Below are 15796 nucleotides of genomic sequence, written 5' to 3'. Positions count from 1 at the left end.
GCAGTCAGGGCTTACTGCGCATGCACAGCCGTGTGCGCCCGCCCCACTACCGTTGCTTTCTGCACTTGCGCAGAACTACTAAGCAGACACAGAACTCTCCTGGCCACGGGAGCGAGACGGGGGATTGCACATAGCCACAATGTGCATGCGCCGACTGGCCGAAAATACAGGGACCCGTTACAGAGGATCGAGGAGGTGGAGGGCACAGCTGAGGGATCGATCAGCCCAGAGGGGGCTGGAGGAATGCCCAGGTATTTTTTCCCCCTTTTACATTAAAGCACTAATACCAGTTGCCTGGCTATCCTGTGGATCCTCTGCCTCTAATACTTTTAGCCCTAGCCCCGGAACAAGCATGCAGCAGATCAGATTTCTCTGACATTATTGTCAGATCTGACAAGATTAGCTGCATGCTTGTTTCAGGTGGGTGATTCAGACACTACTGATGCTAGCAATAACAGCCAGGCAACTGGGATTGTTTTAAAGGAAATATGGCAGGTTTCTAGTATCATTGCACTTTAAACTTCTATTTACATTACAAATATAAATATTTGCAAGGCTGTTTAGCCCAGAGGCCAGGGTATCTGTAGCAGTGCTAAGCATTACCTGATAGAGGCACGCTGCAGAGCTGTCCGCTTCCTGGAGGACTGAGGGACAGGAAACGCATCATCACACAGTCACTGCTGCCGCCTACAACTACCAGAGTGCTTTGCTGCAGCCTCAGCCAGTCAGGTGGTCAGGCTCCGCCTATTCTGCTGCTGTGTGCACTGCACTGCACAATGCAAGGAGGTCATGCTGAGCTTGACTTGTGTGCTTATGCTACATCAGCCAGCTGGCTGTGCACTGCACGTTGGCTAGTCGCGTTCTGGGGTCTCATGTCTCCCACATACATGTATGCAGTGCCAGCAGCTAGTCACATGTTCTGGGGGCTCATGCCGCCCCTCCTCTATATACATGCATGATGTGGTGCCAGCAGCTAGTAATATACATGTATGCTGTAGAATAGCTCCTAACTGTCCGACTTTGGGAGCCCTGTCCCTCTTTCTTCCTCATTTGTCCCTCTTTCAGGACTTTGTCCATCTTTCTATGTAAATTATCTATCTCTACTAAAAATGTTTGACTCTAAACTTTATTCCCATCCTTTAGATTGATATATTTTTTAATTTTAAAATGTTAATGTGAAGGGAAATGAACCATAATAGAAAGGGTCAGTGTGGTTTGAATCATAAAACAACATATTTTTCTTATGAAATGTTTATGGTGTGATTAGGGGTATGGAAGGGGCGTGGCTTACGCGTCCCTCTTTGTCATCTCAAAAAGTTGGGAGGTATGGCTGTACTGTCAGCAGCTAGTCGCACGTTCTGGGGGCTCATGCCTCCCCTCCTCTATACATGTAAGCTGTACTGTCAGCAGCTAGTCACATGCTCTAGGGCAGGGGTCTCAAACTCAATTTACTTGGGGGGCCGCAGGAGGCAAAGTCAGGATGAGGCTGGGCCGCATAAGGAATTTCACAATCGCAGCGCATCGCCGCCTCTGCCCGCCCCTCTCACTCTTCCTTCACAGAGAGGGGCGGGGAGAGGCGGCAATCCGTGCAGCGATTGACGTCAGGAGGGGCAGAGCTGGAGCTGAAAGCTCTGCCCCTTCCAGGAAATGCCGGCGGATTGCCCCCCCCCCCCCCCCAGGCGATTTGGGGGCTCTGCAGCCCTCGTTTAGCGGCGGGGATGCGGCGGATTACTTGGGAGCACTGAAGCGAACTATAAGGAAGCTTTTGCCGGCGAGGGCCACAAAATATTGTATCGAGGGCCGCGAGTTTGAGACCCCTGCGTCTAGGGGCAGGGGTAGGGAACCTATGCCTCCGGAGCCAGATGTGGCTCTTTTGATGGCTGCATCCGGCTTGCATACAAATAGAGATGCGAAGTTCAGATCTTTTCAATGATCCGGATGATTCTAATCGGATCATTGAAAAGATCCGGATCTTTGATCCGAATCTCGGATCATTTTACAAGGGAAGCATTCAGGGGTGAAATGACTAGCAGGACAGGAGAAGGGGGTGGACACACAGAGAAGGGGAGAAGATGGACAGAGGGCAGGGAGTGGACAGAGAAGGGAGGAGGGACGAGCAGAGAGCAGAAATGTTTGTTTGCACACAATACCCACATGCTGCTGCAATCATATGCTTTATATATATTTCACCTATATGTTCATCTGTATACTCCCAACTCCCATTCCCAAAGCATTCCCAGAAGTAAAGTGCAGCTGTTTTAGAGCAGTGCAGGAGGATCATATTGCACAGCAATTACAGTGCCTGCCCTGTCCTAGCCCAGCATGCTGCCTGTAACCATTACTGAGCTGTGCCAAAAGTTTCCAATGTGTTCACTATGCACAACTGGAACAGACAGCCTATAATGAGCAGCACATTTCAGCCAGTATGTGTGCTCTACACATATCTGGCAGTGGCACCGATGTCCCCTCTCTCTCATCTACCTGTCTCCCTGCAAGGCTGCCACCCCTTCAACAGAGCGATCCATCTCTGCTCTGCTTCCAGGACCCCGCTGCCCGCTGAGGGAGGGGGGGGGTGTGTTGCTCCTGGCCCCGCCTCCTTTGCGATCCGAATCACTTATTATGATGATTCGGATGATTCGACTCACAAAATAGATTCGGATCAAAGATCCGAATTGTTCATGATCCGGACAACACTACAAATTAGTAGGGGTTGATTCACTAAGCTGCACTGCTCAAGCAGCACAGCTTAGTGTGGCACTCGAGTAACCTTTTCAAAGTAGGCACGCTACTGCTGTGGCATGCACTACTAACTTACTTACGCTACCCCAAAACTAAAAGCCGCTCCAATTGTCCCACTCTGGACCCTGTCAGGTCCAGTGACTGTAGAACGAGATCCCTGCATTTTGATTGGCCCTATAGGCTGCCTGCCAGGGCTTCCAGTCCTCGGGAGCCCTGCCCCTCTGTACCTCTTTCCTCCTCATTTGTCCCTTTTCAGGACTTTGTCCCCTTTTTCTATGTAAATATATACAGTTCTCAACTTAAAAAAGTTTCTCTAAACTTTAATCCCATCTTTTAAATTGATATATTACTAATTTTAAAATGTTAATATGATGGAAAATGAAACAGGATATAAAGGACCAGTGTGGTTTGAATTATAAAACAAATTTTTCTTATGAAATCTTTATGGTATGTGTGACTAGGGGTGTGGCTTAAGTGTCCCTCTTTCTCATCTCAAAAAGTTGGGAGGTATGCTATAGGGTCCAGCATGGCCTCTTTAGATGCCTGTGTGTGTGTGGAGCGAGGGTAGGTGGGGTACTATAGAGCCCAGCATGGCCTGTCTTGCATGCCTGAGTGTGTGGGAAGAGGGTAGGTGGGGGACTATAGGACGTGGGGCCCAGCATGACCTGTGTGTGTGTGTGGGGAGAGGGTAGGTGGGGTGCTATAGGGCCCTGCGTGGTCTGTCTGCATTCCTGTGTGTTGGTTGGAGGTAGGTAGGGCAATATTGGGAGTGAGGAAATACTGCCGGTAGATTCATGTACATTTGGCTATGCCCATCATACACAGTGGACACGCCCACTTATAATATTAACACACCCCTTTATTTCTGGCATGTCGCTACATGTATTTCTTCTTCTGGCTAAGTGTCCCTTTTTTTTTTTTCCCCCAAAAAAGGTCTAAAAGTTGGGTGGTATGATTATATATTGGATTACAAGCATGTTTCCGCAAACCAAGGTTCCACTGTATGCAGTTTTATTATGTAGACATTTCTTTTTTCCAATCATTCTTTTTATTATTACAGCAAGAGTCGGGAACCAGGGCAAATTCCCTATATGTGTGATCTGGCAGTCACTTATTAGGCAACACTCTATGTCCACTAAACAGAATAAAAAACACACAAAGGAGAGAGTGCTCTAAGCAGGGCCGGCCCTAGACTTTTTGCCGCCTGAGGCAAATTTTTTAAAAAAAATTGCCACCGCCGCCCCTCCCCCCCCCTCGGCGGGGGGGGCCGCCGAGCTGGAGGGGTAGCTGGCAGGACGGGGGTATTGGGCCAGCGGCGGGGAGAGGGGTCGGACCCCCCCCTCCCTCGCCTGGGTCCCCCGTCCTCCGCTCCCCTCCAGCCTAAATAGACGCAGCCGTATATGTAAGAGGCACGGGCAGGGAGACACTCACCTCTTCCCAGCATGCGCTCTACTGACATCACTTCCTGCAGCGTTGCAGGAAGTGATGTCAGTGGAGCGCACGCTGGAGCGAGGAGGAGGTGAGTGTCTCCCTGCCCGTGCCTCTTACATATACGGCTGCGTCTATTTAGGCTGGAGGGGAGCGGAGGACGGGGGACCCAGGCGAGGGAGGGGGGGGTCCGACCGCCCTCCCCGCCGCTGGCCCAATACCCCCGTCCTGCCAGCTACCCCTCCAGCTCGGCGGGCCGGCTCCCCGCACCCACGGACGGGCGGGTGCCGCCCCTGGAAATTTGCCGCCTGAGGCAAAAGTTTCACCCCGCCTCATGAGCGGGCTGGGCCTGGCTCTAAGGCTGCATTCACAGTGGGACGTTAAAGTCCCACGTTACAGCAGCCTGTAATGCAACCCAACTCACAGTAATGAAAAATCAATGTGCTGTTCAGAGTGCCCACCTTGCGTTATATTGTAACGCTACAGGATGAATGAAAGTGCAGCATGCTGTGCGTTATACTGGGCTTTAGCTGTGTTAGACTGCTTGAGCATGCTCAGTGACTAGCCACATGGCTAATTAATATTCACTGCCCTGTGGTGATGTAACCTGGACTCATAGTGTTGTCCGGATCATGAATGAATCGTTTATTTGATCCAGATCTTTTTTGTGAGTCGGATCATTACAATAAACGATTCGGTTCACAGTGGATGTCTGTCTGGAAGAAACAAGAACATACAGAATGTACAGTGCAGAGAAAGTCATATTCTGCTAGTCATTTCACCCCCAGTCTGCTTCCCTAGTAAAATGATTCAAATGATTCGGTTCAATGATCCGGATCTTTTCAATGATCTAATTCGAATTATTCAAAACCTTAAAGAGAACCCGAGGTGGGAATTACTTTTACTATTGGGGCACAGAGGCTGGTTGTGCGCACTAAGACCAGCCTCTGTTGCCCCATCGTGTGTCTCCATGTCCCCCCTGCTCGCCGCTATACCCCCCGCATTGCTGGCGACACGCAGCGTGTCGCCAGCTCAATGTTTACCTTGCGCTGTCAGTCAGCGCTGCTCCCCTGCCTCCTCCGCATCGGCGCACCCGCCCGTGTCCCTTCCCTCCGGCTGATAGGAGGGAAGTGACGCGGCGGGTGGCGCCGATGCGGAGGAGGCGGGGGAGCGGCGCTGACTGACAGCGCAAGGTAAACATTGAGCTGGCGACACAGCCAGCAATGCGGGGGGTATAGCGGCGAGCAGGGGGGACATGGAGGCACACGATGGGGCAACAGAGGCTGGTCTTAGTGCGCACAACCAGCCTCTGTGCCCCAATAGTAAAAGTAATTCCCACCTCGGGTTCTCTTTAAAGAGACACTGAAGCGAGAATAAATCTCGCTTCAGTGCTTATATTCAACAGGGGCATGTGTGCCCCTGCTAAAATGCCGCTATCCCGCGGCTAAACGGGGGTCCCTTACCTCCCAAATCCCCTCCGTGCAGCGGGGGATCTCTTCCGCATTGAGGCAGGGCTAATGGCCAAAGCCCTGCCTCACGCGCGTCTGTCAGCGTGTATCCCCGCCCCTCTCAGTCTTCCTTCGCTGAGAGGGGCGGGGGAGAGGCGGCGATGCGCCGCTGATAGACGCGCTGAGAGGCAGGGCTGCAGCCGTTAGCCCTGCCTCAACAGCAGCAAAATCTACGACCAAGTTGGTCGTAGATTTTGCAGGGGGGGATTTGGGAGGTAAGGGACCCCCGTCTAGCCGCGGTATAGCGTTTTAGCAGGGGAACACATGCCCCTGCTGAATATAAGCACTGAAGCGAGATTTATTCTCGCTTCAGTGTCTCTTTAAAAAGATCTGGACTTCCCATCACTATCCTGGAGCGGCTGTTCTGTCAGCATAGATAGAACGAAAACAGCGCACCAAGTGCTGCATAACGCGGCTCAATCTGTCCTCCAATTTCAACACCACCACGCGTTGCGTTAGGGGCACGTTATGCGACCTTAACGTCCCCTAAAATGCAATGTCTTGGTGTGAAAGAGGCCTTAAGGTGGCCACTAACTGTCCAACTTCTAGCGAAAAATCGTTTGATCAGAAATTCTGATCGGATTGGTTGTAAATAATCTCAATTGATGGGCACAGTGGATTATGAACGATTATAAAAACAGCCCTCCAATTGGAACGATTTCACTTCTGATCAGAATTTCTGATCGCTCAAACGATTTTTTGCTAAAAATTGGCAGTTAGTGGCCACCTTTAGTGTCAGTAAACATAGTGTGTGTGTGTGTGTGTGTGTGGTGTGTGGTGTGTGGTGTGTGGTGTGTGTGTATATATATATATATATATATATATATATATATATATATATATATATATATATATATATATATATATATATATATATATATATATATATATATATATATATATATATTATTTTTTATTTTTTTTTTAACTGACACTTACAGTGCTCTCTCCTTTGTGTGTTTTTATTCTTTTTATCATTAAGCATTTATAGATTTTAGTATGCATTTAATCCTCTCGAAGACCTTGGATTGTTCCCCCTTTAGCTCCAATGTTGGACTTGGTCTGACACGGAGAAATATGGCTGAGCTAGAGCGAGCGACCACGTCAGATCTAGTCTGGCGCAGTGTCAGCTTTTACTCGGACACTTTGATCATCACTGACGCTACGCTGCACTGTGTAATATAAACATTAGGTGCGTGCATTTGAGGTGCCTGAACCGCTGCCGGGCTAATCGGCTCAACAGTGTTGGGCTACTCGCCACTTTGATCTCCTTCAGTACCATGCTGCGCTAAGCTGTATAATTAAGCTGTATAAGCACGCAAACTTGCATGGTCTCCTCGCTCCCTCCCTGCAAAGCAGAGGGACATGAATGATCTAATCATTGGAAACTGTTAAATGCTGCTGACATGGCATATTTTACACAGATGAAATTATTTTATAATAGCTGGTTGCCCGGGTATGTATTTGGCTGGTGTTGGCTCCGCCCACTTTTTCTAACCCTAAAACACAATTACTCAATGACTAAGTTTGGTGAGCTTTGTGGTCTTTGGCATCAATTATTTGCATTGAAATGAAACCAATCTAATTGGTTGTGGCTCCACTCCCTTTTCTGAATTTGAACCCCAGTCACCCAATGACCAACTGTAGCAGGTTTGAGGCTTGTGCCATTAACAGTGTAAGAATGGCAGCAATTAAATATTCCCCTTAAAAATCAATAGGTGAACTTTGATTGGCTTTTGTAGGCTCCACCCACTTGTCTGAATATTAATCCTAGTCACCAACTGTGCAAAGTTTGAGAACCCTACCATTAACAGTGTAAGAACGGCTGCAGTTTACATTTTTCCCAGTGAAATTTGTATTTGTCTCCATCCACTTTTTGGTAATGGTCATAAAAAGTATCATGCAGCAGAGTCCCAGTTATCCAGAACTCAACTAACCCGAAGTCTCAACCAACCAGAACAAATCTTTGGCAGTACTCACAGTGGTGAAGGCCAACTTCTTAGGCCTTTTTGTAGGCTTTGCTGTGCTTAAAGTGAACCTAAAGGCACCCAAAAAAAAAAATGAGATTAACTTACCTGGGGCTTCCATCAGCCCCCTGCAGACGATCTGTGCCCTCACAGCCCCGCTCCGATGGCCCAGGACCTGCCGGCGAACACTTCTGGTTTGGCAGTCACCGGCCTACAGGCATGGGAATGCGATTGTTCACGTTCCCAGCCTGTATATCGCCCCTTATGCTGCTATTGAGGCTGGGGATCGCCGATCTCCTTTACAGTGCTGCTGTAACAGCAGTGCCGAAAGATGTAAACACAGGGGATTACTTCCCCGGGTGTTTACATTTAGCCTGCGAGCCACGATCGGAGGCTCGAAGGCTGTTCACGGAGCCGTGAACTGACAGGAAACGGCCGTCCGAACCCATAGAAACCCACATGCGACCAGCCGCCGCCTATTGGCGTTGGCTGGTCATTAAGTGGTTAACAAACATCCAAACTACACCATGGGTGGATGTAAAAAAGTTTTCTTCCTTTATTGGCACATCAGTAGACACACAAAGAGCTCTTTGTGTGTCTACTGATGTGCCAATAAAGGAAGAAAACTTTTTTACATCCACCCATGGTGTAGCGGGATATCCTTTCTTTTTGCTCGCATGTTCCTGAGACCAGAGATCCCTGCTCCCCTGGGTACTGCAGCGGTGGTAGTAGCTTTTCCTATTTTTTTTGCTAAACATCCAAAGGTTGATAAGCCTGAAACATTTTTCACGGACCTTTGCCGAAATTATTATCCAGAGAGATAGTCAGGGTTGTGGAGTCGGACCAGTTTTTGAGTACCTGGAGTCAAACTCGTTTGTTTCATAAACATAGGCGTTGATTACTTTTTGTACCCATTCGAGGAGTTGGAGCAATTTTGGGAACTTGAGGCTATATGCAATTAACTTTTTCACCTCCAAGAGGATATTTTCACAACTTGTAAATAAAATCCCTTTCACACCACCAGCAAGCAAGAAAATACTCAAAATAATTTTGACAGTACTTTTTCAACTACTTTTTGGTACTTTTTTCTATTTGAAAAGTGCGAAAAAGTTATTTTAAATTGAAGATGAAAAATGATCTCCTAGGAGAAAACTCAGGAGAAAAAGTAAATTGCATATGGCCCCTGGAGACGGTGGTTTCATAAACTGAGGAGTTGGCGTTGGATGATTTTTTGTTGTACGGAGTTGGTGTTGGATGATTTTTTTTGTTGTTGTACAGACTCCACAGCCCTGGAGTGCATGGTGGCAGGGGGAGGGCACCAGTGTCGGACTGGAAGGGGGTAAAGCTGAGGAAATCCACTTGCTGGCCAAGCAGCAGTAGTCAGGTGTTGCTGCTCACAGTGAAGACTTGCTGCAGGTTTCTATTGGAAGTAATAACACAGGGTTACTGCTGCTTGGCCAGCAGGCGGATTTCCTCAGTTTTTCCACCTCCCAGTCCGACACTGGAGGGCACAAAGTGCAGTAAAGTGAGAAGTACTGCAGAGAGTATGCAAAGTGCAACGTCCTACAAAGAGCAAGAATATGGGGAATCAAAGAGAGAACTCTACATATTGTAGAGGGGGAGGGTTCAGTATTCTGAAGAGAGAAATCCGTTAAAGGACCACTCCGGCGAAAAAGAAAGCAGTTAAAATCTGACAGAGCCAACAGGTTTTGTACTAGGCCATCTCCTCCTGGGGGAATCTCAGGGTTTTCTTTGATTTCAAAGGCATTTGCTAAGTCTAACTGCCAAAATAGTGTGCAAGTGAGTAGGGGATTGGCTGGCATCTTACTGTTTTGGCAGTTAATCGGCAGTTCAGGAAATGCTTCTGAAAACAAAGAAAACCCTGAGAATCCCCCATGAGGAGATGTACTAGTCCAAAACCTGTTGGTTCTGTCAGATTTTAACTGCTTTATTTTTTTCGTAGGAGTGGTCCTTTATAGTTGTTGTTGGATCATACCAGAGCTGGGCAGGGGCCTTGGGTGCAGCAGTGAGAGGTTTGGAAGCCGCAAATTGACAGTCTGTGCATTCCAGAGAAGTGTGGAGAGGTTTGGTGGTCACACTGGACTCCATGCAGCCACGCCTGGGTTACATTTCTAGTGGTTTGGGTCACCCTGAGCTGCTTGGTTACTCATTGACAGTGTAGATTTGTGCCATTCCTCACAGCACCAATTGAAAGCTGGTTTGTGCTTTGAATGGGTGGTGCATGGTCGGTGGACATCTTTGTAGTTTGCTTATTCCTCCTTCCCTGTAATGATCATCCGTGAAACCTGTTACATTTTTGTTTGCAGGAAAAATCTGCCATGCTAATTGACCGTTGTTTTTTTGTTTTTGTTAGGGAACCATCAATAATGCGATCGCTCAGGGTCGATTGGGCCCACTAGTTTTTCTGGGTACAGACAATGAGATCTGAATAATCTGCTTCAAAATAAAATTGTTGTTTTTAAAACTGTACCTTTAGCTGCAGGCAGGGTCTAGCTTGAAGGAAGATGGGGCCTAAGCAGCCAGTTAAGGTCTGATGGGGTAGTAGAATGTCTTGGGCACTGATCACTGTAGCAGCTATATCCGTACTTCTAGAATGCTTATGAATCTCCTTCATGACATTAGGGGAGAGGGATTAAGGTATGGAACTTTCATGAATGCCTCTATAAGTCTAGTACAGGGGTGGGCAAACTTTTTGAGTGGTGGGCCATATTGTGATCTTAACCTATTTTAGTTCCTGGACGTAGAAACTACGTCCAGGAACCATGCGCGCTTCCGTGGCCGATCGCACGCGCGCTCCCGGCCCACGGTTCGTTAGCCAGGCAATCAGTGAATCAGGCTATGGTGCCCAATCACTGATTCCTCTCCCCCGCTGAAAAAGCGACAGCTTCTCTCGGAAGCTGCACCTTTTCTGCCTGTTACCTCCCCCATGCGTCTCTCTAAGTGTATGTTACGCTTAGAGTGACTTCATGTAAACAAACCCATGGCCGCCATCTTGTGGCCAAAAAGTAAAACTACAACTAAAAGTAAAAAAAAATAAAACTAAACACACATTTACATTATAAAACTATAGTTTACATGCCACCCTCCCAAAACTACCCAAATAAAATGTTTAATAGAAAAAAAAAAAACCATTACAATAATTTTTTTTTTTTTTTTAAACATGTAAATAGTGATAGATGCAAAACGGAAAAAATGCACCTTTATTTCCAAATAAAATATTGTCGCCATACATTGTGATAGGGACATAATTTTAACGGTGTAATAACCGGGACATATGGGCAAATACAATACGTGAGTTTTAATTATGGAGGCATGTATTATTTTAAAACTATAATGGCTGAAAACTGAGAAATAATGAATTTTTTCCGTTTTTGTTTTCTTATTCTTCCTGTTAAAATGCGTTTACAGTAAAGTGGCTCTTAGCAAAATTTACCCCCCAAAGAAAGCCTAATTGGTGGCGGAAGAAACAAGTTATAGATCAGTGCATTGTGATAAGTAGTGATAAAGTTATAGGCTAATGAATGGGAGGTGAACATTTCTCACGTGAAAACGACGGAACGCGAATGGGTTAAGGTAGGGAACTTTCCTGTATGCCTCTATAAGTCTAGTACAGGGGTTGGCAAACTTTTTGAGTGGTAGGCCATATTGTGATCTTAAAGGACAACTGAAGTGAAATGAATATAAAGGCTGCTATATTTCCTTTTAAGCAATACCAGTTGGTTGCCTGACAATCCTGCTGATCCTCTGCCTCTATTACCTTTAGCCATAGACCCTGAACAAGCATACAGCAGATCAGATGTTTCTGACATTGGCCTCAATTCACTAAGATCATGCTGGAGATAATAAGGCAAGAGAAAACTTACCACCACACATCGATCTTGCCTTATTAAGGTGTAGAGAAGTTTTCACAGTGAGAGAGTTATCTTTTCTCTTTAGTCCTTAAGTTACCTCCTCTGTAGTTATTTTCACATGCAGTTAATTAACAGCCGGGCCCATATGCAATTCACTTTTTCTCCTGAGTTTTCTCCTAGGCAGTATTTTTAAGCTTGTCAATAAAATGCCTTTTAAGCCACCAGAAAGAAAGAAAATACTCAAAATAATTTTGATATTACTTTATCATTTACTTTTTGGTACTTTTTTTTAGATTAAAAGTACTGGAAAGTTATTTTAAATAGAAGATGAAAAATTATCTCCTAGGAGAAAACTCAGGTGAAAAAGTGAATTTCATATGGGCCCCCTGTCTTTAACTTTACAATTCTGGAGTTATTTTAAGGATTGAAGAGTTAACTTCAGAGATCTCACCTTAACTTAGAGTTAACTTTAGGTTTGCCTGAGGTAAAATGTTTCCTGAATACTACATGCCTCATCACCATGGTGATCACTCTAGAAACGTTATCAAATACAGGAGATAAGCTTAGTGAATTGAGGCCATTGTCAGATCTGACGAGGTAAGCTGCATGCTTATTTCAGGTGTGTGATTTAGATACTACTGCAGCCAAATAAATAAGCAGGGCTGCCAGACAACTTGTTATTGTTTAAAAAGAAACATAAATATGGCAGCCTCCATATTCTCACTTCAGTTGTACTTTGACTGAGGGTCCGGACCAGTGTAGTTAGCTTATGCATTTCTCTCCCCCCCTCTATCCCCTCCATCCCAGAATCAAAATGTTTCCCTATTTTTAGTTAGGCCCCCAGTTCAGGTAGCCAATAAGCTCCCCTCCCACAATATAGGTAGCCAGGTCTGACCCCAGTATTCAGTACCCCCTCCCCTGTTTAAGTGACCGGTGTGCCCCAACATAAACCGTGTTAGTTGACCTAAAAATACACTTAACTGGCAACGTTTCCTCACAGAATACACAATGTAGCAGTATTTCCCCACAAAATACTCCATATGCTGCAGCATTTCCCCACAAAATACAAATAATGCGGCAGCACGTCCCACAAAATACACATAATTAGGTAGTGTTTTCCAGGTACGGCTCACAGGCTGTAGTTTGCCCACCCCCGACTAGCCTTTATTAAAGCACCCTGTAATACATTTTGTAGGTCTTGCCCTCTTCCCCAGGTAATAATAACTGCAAGTGGTAGTCTGCCTTGTCTTCATGCTCGCCTTTTGTCACTATATCTTGTTCTAGAATAGTCTGTGATGCGTAGGAGTGCATATATTTGTTTGTTTACATATACTAATAATATTTGTTAGGCACATTTTTGTTATTTGATCTGAGAAAGCAGGAAAACCCATGAAACGCATTGTCCATAACCTCCTGTGTGCAATAAACTTCCTAAAGAATATCGGGTCATTTTGACTACTTTGCGACCTTCAGGAAGGGTAAGCCAACCATACATCTCCTATTAAACAGGTTTTTTTAATTTTTTTTTTTATTTATTTTTAATACATTTTGGGGAGCTTCCACCCTTAAAGCGGTATGAAACCCAGCATTTTTTTCTTTGCTCTAAAAAACTATTTACAGCATATTATATACAAATGTAACCCTGTGTGTTACACCACACACCACACACCACACACCACACACCACACACCACACACACCACATACACACACACACACACACACACACACACACCAAGGTTAAATATGCATTTAGTTTTTGCGGAAAGTGCTTGTGACGAATCAACGTTTATTCGTCCTAATAAAGTAGTTAGAGCCTTATAAAATACTAGCCGACCCGCAGCGTAGCATACGCCGCATAAGAGGGTAGAGGGCAGGAAGGAGGTATTGGGCACAGCGGCGGGGAGGGGGGTTGGACCCCCCCTCAACTGGGTTCCCCATGTGTGCTCCCCCTCCAGCTTAAGCTCAGCAGGAACCCCCCCTCCCCCATATGCACTCCCCCTCCTGCCTATGCACAGTAGCAGCCGCCACTATTAGTAAGAGGCAGCGGGCGGGGATGACTCACCTCTTTCGTGTTCCATCGTGCGTTCCACTGTCGTCACTTCCTGCAATGCCACACACTGTATTGGTGTAATTTGCCTTTTTAAAACAGAAGGAAATCTGCAATAATTCAGCTATAAGTGAACATTTGTGGTTACCCACAGTGCACTGCTACTAAATATGCAAATTACCCCTTTTCCCCCTTGGTAAGCCAAGCAAGCATCCAGAGCCGCTGGTGTATAGCAAGCATATAGCTTTAAATTTGTGCACAGTCATATCAAACCCACATGTAGACAGCCTGTTTCAGACTTTTGGTCCTCATCAGTACATGGCAAGGATTGATATGGCTGTATGAGATAGGGCTTGGACCAGTACAACAGAGTAACCAAGCAGCTCAGGGTGACCCAAACTACTAAGAATGTATAGGAGGATAAAAGAGACTCAAACCACTCGGAATATATAGGGGGATAAAAGGGACCAAAAAGACCTCCTACTTAAAAAACCAAAGCTTGGTCTAAAACAGAAGGAAATATGCAATAATGCAGCTATAAGTAAACATTTGGTAAGTCAAGCAAGCCTATAGCTTTAAGTTTTACACACTCATATCAAACCCACATGTGACAGGCTATTTCAACCATTTGGTCCTCATCAGTACATAGGAGGGATTGATAAGGCTGTATGAGATAGGGCTTGGACCAGTACAACAGAGTAACCAAGCAGCTCAGGGTGACCCAAACTACTAAGAATGTATAGGAGGATAAAAGAGACCAAAAAGCCCTCCTACTAAAAAAAAAAAGCAAAGCTTGGTGTAATTTTCCTTCTTAAAACAGACGCAAATTTGCAATAATTCAGCTATAAGTGAACATTTGTGGTTACCCACAATGCACTGCTACTGAATTTGCAAATTATCCCTCTGTGCCCTTGGTTTGATATGACACTACTTCTTCTTCTTGCTTGGACCAGCCCCTTCTTCTTGCTTGGACCGGCCCTGAGGGCAGGGCACTACTTCTTCTTCTTGTTTGGACCGGCCCCTTCTTCTTGCTTGGACCAGCCCCTTCTTCTTGCTTGGACCGGCCCTGGGGGCAGGGCACTACTTCTTCTTCTTGCTTGAAGGTTGAGGCACTTACTCTATTATATATATATATATATATATATATATATATATATATATATATATATATATATATATATATATATAGATTCCCTGTCATCACTATTTAAAAAGTGACAGCAGATAGGAAAAGGCTTGGTTTATAAAAAGATCAGGGAAGTCAGGGGTTAACACAGTCATCTCCCTGGTCAAATGCAGCACAGGGACTCCTCTAAGTAGAGCTTCTCTCACCTAAGTGTGACCTAAGTGGGTTTCCTGGCCCAGGACACCCAACCAGGCAGAGAGAGAGAAATCTCACACCTACACTGCCCCCATCCAGACTTGGTGTCTTCTCAGTTCCGTACTTGAAAAGAGCCAACCCCAGGGGATCTCTCAGGATTATCTCAGCTGAGGCTAGTTTCACACCAGGACGTTGCGTTTTAGGGGACGTTATGGTCGCATAACGTGCCCCTAACGCAACGCCTGGTGCTCTCTAAGGTGGACGTCAGAGTGAGCCGCGTTGTGCAGCTCACTTTGGCCTCCGTGATGCCGTGATGCGTACTCTTGTGCGCATGCGGCATCACGTGGTCCCGCCGGCCAATCGCTGCACAGAGCGGCCGCTCCAGGAAGTAAACACTGCACGTCACTGAGTGCAGTGAATATTATTTAGCCATGTGCCTGGCCGCTCTCCGCTCCTCCCCAACGTTACTGAGCATGTGCAAGCAGTCTAACGCGGCTCTGCCGCTTAGAAAGTACTGCATGCAGTACGTTGTCTGGTGGCGCAGCGTTACTATGTAACGCAACGTGGGCACTGTGAACAGCCCATTGATTTTTCATTGCTGTGCGGTGGGGTGCGTTACAGGCTGCTCTAACGTGCGCCTGTAACGTCCCACTGTGAAACCAGCCTTAAAACCATTGGGTATCAGCTTGAGAAATTTTGTAAAAAATACATATTCCTGTTACCTGATGTCGCTACATGCCCATGCGCTTATTTTCGCCGCACCACCGGCCCCCGTTCCTTTAAAGAGGAGCTGTTAGGTATAGGGTCTCAGAGAAAATAAACACATATATCAGTAGCTAAAGATTGGCTGTACTTACATTACATATGCATTTCACTGTCCACGTTTGGATTTCACAGAATTTGTATATAGTA

General features: G+C 46.1%; 1 protein-coding gene across 1 annotated transcript in view; it reads right to left on the bottom strand.

Annotated features, from left to right (window-relative positions):
• ASNSD1 (asparagine synthetase domain containing 1) overlaps nt 1-683 on the bottom strand; it is a 65127-nt gene extending 64444 nt beyond the window's left edge. Inside the window, exon 1 of the mRNA XM_068243876.1 lies at nt 604-683. The gene's annotated coding sequence lies outside the window, so the exon portion shown is untranslated. The remainder of the gene's footprint in view (nt 1-603) is intronic.
• Nucleotides 684-15796: the final 15113 nt, after the last annotated feature.

The sequence above is a fragment of the Hyperolius riggenbachi genome, chromosome 7, assembly GCF_040937935.1.
Source record: "Hyperolius riggenbachi isolate aHypRig1 chromosome 7, aHypRig1.pri, whole genome shotgun sequence".
NCBI classification, from domain to species: Eukaryota; Metazoa; Chordata; class Amphibia; order Anura; family Hyperoliidae; genus Hyperolius; species Hyperolius riggenbachi.
This window is presented reverse-complemented; position numbering and strand designations above follow the sequence as displayed.